The following is a 6704-nucleotide window of genomic DNA, read 5'->3' on the forward strand; positions in this document are numbered from 1 at the left end:
TGGCTTCATCCCATTCTTTAACTTCTGGTTGGATAGTTCCATCTGAACCACTGGCTTCATCCCATTCTTTATCTTCTGGTTGGATAGTTCCATCTGAACCACTGACTTCATCCCATTCTTTAACTTCTGGTTGGATAGTTCCATCTGAACCACTGGCTTCATCCCATTCTTTATCTTCTGGTTGGATAGTTCCATCTGAACCACTGACTTCATCCCATTCTTTATCTTCTGGTTGGATAGTTCCATCTGAACCACTGACTTCATCCCATTCTTTAACTTCTGGTTGGATAGTTCCATCTGAACCACTGGCTTCATCCCATTCTTTATCTTCTGGTTGGATAGTTCCATCTGAACCACTGGCTTCATCCCATTCTTTATCTTCTGGTTGGATAGTTCCATCTGAACCACTGGCTTCATCCCATTCTTTAACTTCTGGTTGGATAGTTCCATCTGAACCACTGGCTTCATCCCATTCTTTATCTTCTGGTTGGATAGTTCCATCTGAGACACTGGCTTCATCCCATTCTTTATCTTCTGGTTGGATAGTTCCCTCATTCTTTATCTTCTGGTTGGATAGTTCCATCATTCTTTATCTTCTGGTTGGATAGTTCCATCATTCTTTATCTTCTGGTTGGATAGTTCCATCATTCTTTATCTTCTGGTTGGATAGTTCCATCTGAACCACTGACTTCATCCCATTCTTTATCTTCTGGTTGGATAGTTCCATCATTCTTTATCTTCTGGTTGGATAGTTCCATCTGAACCACTGACTTCATCCCATTCTTTAACTTCTGGTTGGATAGTTCCATCTGAACCACTGGCTTCATCCCATTCTTTATCTTCTGGTTGGATAGTTCCACCTGAACCACTGGCTTCATCTCATTCTTTATCTTCTGGTTGGATAGTTCCACCTGAACCACTGGCTTCATCCCATTCTTTATCTTCTGGTTGGATAGTTCCATCTGAACCACTGGCTTCATCTCATTCTTTATCTTCTGGTTGGATAGTTCCATCTGAGACACTGGCTTCATCCCATTCTTTATCTTCTGGTTGGATAGTTCCACCTGAACCACTGGCTTCATCCCATTCTTTAACTTCTGGTTGGATAGTTCCACCTGAACCACTGGCTTCATCTCATTCTTTATCTTCTGGTTGGATAGTTCCATCTGAGACACTGGCTTCATCCCATTCTTTATCTTCTGGTTGGATAGTTCCATCTGGACCACTGGCTTCATCCCATTCTTTAACTTCTGGTTGGATAGTTCCATCTGAGACACTGGCTTCATCTCATTCTTTATCTTCTGGTTGGATAGTTCCATCTGAACCACTGGCTTCATCCCATTCTTTATCTTCTGGTTGGATAGTTCCATCTGAACCACTGGCTTCATCCCATTCTTTATCTTCTGGTTGGATAGTTCCATCATTCTTTATCTTCTGGTTGGATAGTTCCATCTGAACCACTGGCTTCATCCCATTCTTTAACTTCTGGTTGGATAGTTCCATCTGGACCACTGGCTTCATCCCATTCTTTATCTTCTGGTTGGATAGTTCCATCTGAGACACTGGCTTCATCTCATTCTTTATCTTCTGGTTGGATAGTTCCATCTGAACCACTGGCTTCATCCCATTCTTTAACTTCTGGTTGGATAGTTCCATCTGAACCACTGGCTTCATCTCATTCTTTAACTTCTGGTTGGATAGTTCCATCTGAGACACTGGCTTCATCCCATTCTTTAACTTCTGGTTGGATAGTTCCACCTGAACCACTGGCTTCATCCCATTCTTTATCTTCTGGTTGGATAGTTCCATCTGAACCACTGGCTTCATCCCATTCTTTATCTTCTGGTTGGATAGTTCCATCTGGACCACTGGCTTCATCCCATTCTTTAACTTCTGGTTGGATAGTTCCATCTGAGACACTGGCTTCATCTCATTCTTTAACTTCTGGTTGGATAGTTCCATCTGAACCACTGGCTTCATCCCATTCTTTATCTTCTGGTTGGATAGTTCCATCTGAACCACTGGCTTCATCCCATTCTTTATCTTCTGGTTGGATAGTTCCATCATTCTTTATCTTCTGGTTGGATAGTTCCATCTGAACCACTGGCTTCATCCCATTCTTTATCTTCTGGTTGGATAGTTCCATCTGAACCACTGGCTTCATCCCATTCTTTATCTTCTGGTTGGATAGTTCCATCTGAACCACTGGCTTCATCCCATTCTTTAACTTCTGGTTGGATAGTTCCATCTGAACCACTGGCTTCATCCCATTCTTTAACTTCTGATTGGATAGTTCCACCTGAGACACTGGCTTCATCCCATTCTTTAACTTCTGGTTGGATAGTTCCATCTGAACCACTGGCTTCATCCCATTCTTTAACTTCTGATTGGATAGTTCCACCTGAGACACTGGCTTCATCCCATTCTTTAACTTCTGGTTGATAGTTCCATCTGAACCACTGGCTTCATCCTATTCTTTATCTTCTGGTTGGATAGTTCCATCTGAACCACTGACTTCATCCCATTCTTTAACTTCTGGTTGGATAGTTCCACCTGAACCACTGGCTTCATCCCATTCTTTAACTTCTGGTTGGATAGTTCCATCTGAACCACTGGCTTCATCCCATTCTTTAACTTCTGGTTGGATAGTTCCATCTGAACCACTGGCTTCATCCCATTCTTTAACTTCTGTTTGGATAGTTCCATCTGAACCACTGGCTTCATCCCATTCTTTAACTTCTGGTTGGATAGTTCCATCTGGACCACTGGCTTCATCCCATTCTTTAACTTCTGGTTGGATAGTTCCATCTGGACCACTGGCTTCATCCCATTCTTTAACTTCTGGTTGGATAGTTCCATCTGGACCACTGGCTTCATCCCATTCTTTGTCTTCTGGTTGGATAGTTCCATCTGAGACACTGGCTTCATCTCATTCTTTATCTTCTGGTTGGATAGTTCCATCTGAACCACTGGCTTCATCCCATTCTTTAACTTCTGGTTGGATAGTTCCATCTGGACCACTGGCTTCATCTCATTCTTTATCTTCTGGTTGGATAGTTCCATCTGGACCACTGGCTTCATCCCATTCTTTATCTTCTGGTTGGATAGTTCCATCTGAGACACTGGCTTCATCTCATTCTTTATCTTCTGGTTGGATAGTTCCATCTGAACCACTGGCTTCATCTCATTCTTTAACTTCTGGTTGGATAGTTCCATCTGAGACACTGGCTTCATCTCATTCTTTAACTTCTGGTTGGATAGTTCCATCTGAACCACTGGCTTCATCTCATTCTTTATCTTCTGGTTGGATAGTTCCATCTGAACCACTGGCTTCATCTCATTCTTTAACTTCTGGTTGGATAGTTCCATCTGAACCACTGGCTTCATCCCATTCTTTATCTTCTGGTTGGATAGTTCCATCTGAACCACTGGCTTCATCCCATTCTTTATCTTCTGGTTGGATAGTTCCATCTGAGACACTGGCTTCATCCCATTCTTTATCTTCTGGTTGGATAGTTCCATCTGAGACACTGGCTTCATCCCATTCTTTATCTTCTGGTTGGATAGTTCCATCTGAACCACTGGCTTCATCTCATTCTTTATCTTCTGGTTGGATAGTTCCATCTGAGACACTGGCTTCATCCCATTCTTTAACTTCTGGTTGGATAGTTCCATCTGAACCACTGACTTCATCCCATTCTTTATCTTCTGGTTGGATAGTTCCATCATTCTTTATCTTCTGGTTGGATAGTTCCACCTGAACCACTGGCTTCATCCCATTCTTTATCTTCTGGTTGGATAGTTCCATCTGAACCACTGGCTTCATCCCATTCTTTATCTTCTGGTTGGATAGTTCCATCTGAACCACTGGCTTCATCCCATTCTTTAACTTCTGGTTGGATAGTTCCATCTGAACCACTGGCTTCATCCCATTCTTTATCTTCTGGTTGGATAGTTCCACCTGAACCACTGGCTTCATCCCATTCTTTAACTTCTGGTTGGATAGTTCCATCTGAACCACTGGCTTCATCCCATTCTTTATCTTCTGGTTGGATAGTTCCATCTGAACCACTGGCTTCATCCCATTCTTTATCTTCTGGTTGGATAGTTCCATCTGAGACACTGGCTTCATCCCATTCTTTATCTTCTGGTTGGATAGTTCCATCTGAGACACTGGCTTCATCCCATTCTTTAACTTCTGGTTGGATAGTTCCATCTGGACCACTGGCTTCATCCCATTCTTTATCTTCTGGTTGGATAGTTCCATCTGAACCACTGGCTTCATCTCATTCTTTATCTTCTGGTTGGATAGTTCCATCTGAGACACTGGCTTCATCCCATTCTTTAACTTCTGGTTGGACAGTTCCATCTGAACCACTGGCTTCATCCCATTTATCTTCTTTAGTTCCTTCTGGTCTGGATGGACAGTTCCATCTGAACCACTGGCTTCATCCCATTCTTTAACTTCTGGTTGGATAGTTCCATCTGAACCACTGACTTCATCCCATTCTTTATCTTCTGGTTGGACAGTTCCATCTGAACCACTGGCTTCATCCCATTCTTTAACTTCTGGTTGGATAGTTCCATCTGAACCACTGACTTCATCCCATTCTTTATCTTCTGGTTGGATAGTTCCACCTGAACCACTGGCTTCATCCCATTCTTTAACTTCTGGTTGGATAGTTCCACCTGAGACACTGGCTTCATCTCATTCTTTAACTTCTGGTTGAGCTGGAGGCAGGTTAAAAGGCTATTTCTTCTATTTCAAAAGTGATATTGAATTGTTTTTGGTTGCCAACTCAACCAAATATCGACATTTGAAGGAGATGCTTCTTCTGTTCGGATAACTCCATCTGTTCTGAGTCTGGCTTTAATTCTAGTTTGGATAACTCCATCTGTTCTGAGTCTGGCTTTAATTCTAGTTTGGATAGCTCCATCTGAGCTGAGTCTGGCTTTAATTCCAGTTTGGATAGCTCCATCTGAGCTGAGTCTGGCTTTAATTCCAGTTTGGATAGCTCCATATGTTCTGAGTCTGGCTTTAATTCCAGTTTGGATAGCTCCATATGTTCTGAGTCTGGCTTTAATTCCAGTTTGTCAACTAATTAATAATTGATATTGATTGGATTCCATGTCAACTAAAAGAATCGAAGGACTGAATCAAATCGGACTTGAAATGCTCTTTAAATACAGTTTGATTTGATTGAATCTTTGAATTGAATATTTCTAAACGTGATCCGGTTCCTAAACACATCTTGAAACCCTGGGTCAATATGTTTCGTCTAGTTTCAGATGAATCCTGGACTGAACCTGAAACAACAGCTGTTGATGACTTCCCTAATGCTGTACAGGCCTAAATAGCTTCATATATGCTGTGTGATTGATACAGTACAGAGCCTCATAGATGCCGTGTGATTGATAAGAGTACGGAGCCTCGTAGATGCTGTGTGATTGATACAGTACGGAGCCTTGTAGATGCTGTGTGATTGATAAGAGTACGGAGCCTTGTAGATGCTGTGTGATTGATAAGAGTACGGAGCCTTGTAGATGCTGTGTGATTGATACAGTACGGAGCCTCGTAGATGCTGTGTGATAGATACAGTACGGAGCCTCATAGATGCTGTGTGATTGATAGAGTACGGAGCCTCGTAGATGCTGTGTGATTGATAGAGTACGGAGCCTCATAGATGCTGTGTGATTGATAGAGTACGGAGCCTTGTAGATGCTGTGTGATTGATACAGTACGGAGCCTCGTAGATGCTGTGTGATAGATACAGTACGGGGCCTCGTAGATGCTGTGTGATTGATAGAGTACGGAGCCTTGTAGATGCTGTGTGATTGATACAGTTCGGTTTACTTTTCATTTGCTCTGTTGAACCTACACCTTGGAATAACTTTGATAGCAACAGTGAATCTATCAAGTGGAGATGTCTCAGCAATCATTCTCAGGTTAACACATTGTTAATTGTCAGTGACGAACATCCCAGCTAAGAAAGGCTGGGTTTGGATATAAACCCCTGGGTGGGAGAATGGATGGCTGTAGATAGATGTAGGAGGCGCTGTCCAGCCTCTTGTTTTACAAAAACTTATAGTGGATATTACTTTGTAGATCTGACGTTGTTTTAAAGGCACAAATTCAACATATTTTATACTAGGTTTGTCTTTGTTGAAAATTGGTTACCGTGGTGACCTAGCAGTTAAGAGCATTGGGCCAGTATTTTATCTTTATTTACCTAGGCAAGTCAGTTAAGAACAAATTATTATTTACAATGACGGCTTAGGAACAGTGGGTTAACTGGTCTAGGAACAGTGGGATAACTGGTCTAGGAACAGTGGGTTAACTGGTCTAGGAACAGTGGGTTAACTGTTAGGAACAGTGGGTTAACTGGTCTAGGAAAGTGGGTTCTCAGGAACATGTAAGTCTCTAGGAACTGGATAAGAGGAATCAGTCTAGATGGGACTCACTACTGTTAAGTCTAGGAAGAGAGTTCTGTTAACAGTGACTCAACTGTAAGTCTCTGGATAAGAGGTTCTGCTAGGAATGACTCCCTGGCCTGAACTCTGGATAGAGTCTGCTAGGAACATGACTTACTGGTCTCTGGATAAGAGAGGTTAAATGGTCTACTGGAACAGTGGGTTAACTGGTCTAGGAAAGACTCCCTACTGTAAGTCTCTCTGGATACAGAGAGTCTGCTAGGAAATGTTAA

Source organism: Oncorhynchus keta, unplaced genomic scaffold (assembly GCF_023373465.1).
Source record: "Oncorhynchus keta strain PuntledgeMale-10-30-2019 unplaced genomic scaffold, Oket_V2 Un_contig_14682_pilon_pilon, whole genome shotgun sequence".
Taxonomy (NCBI): Eukaryota; Metazoa; Chordata; class Actinopteri; order Salmoniformes; family Salmonidae; genus Oncorhynchus; species Oncorhynchus keta.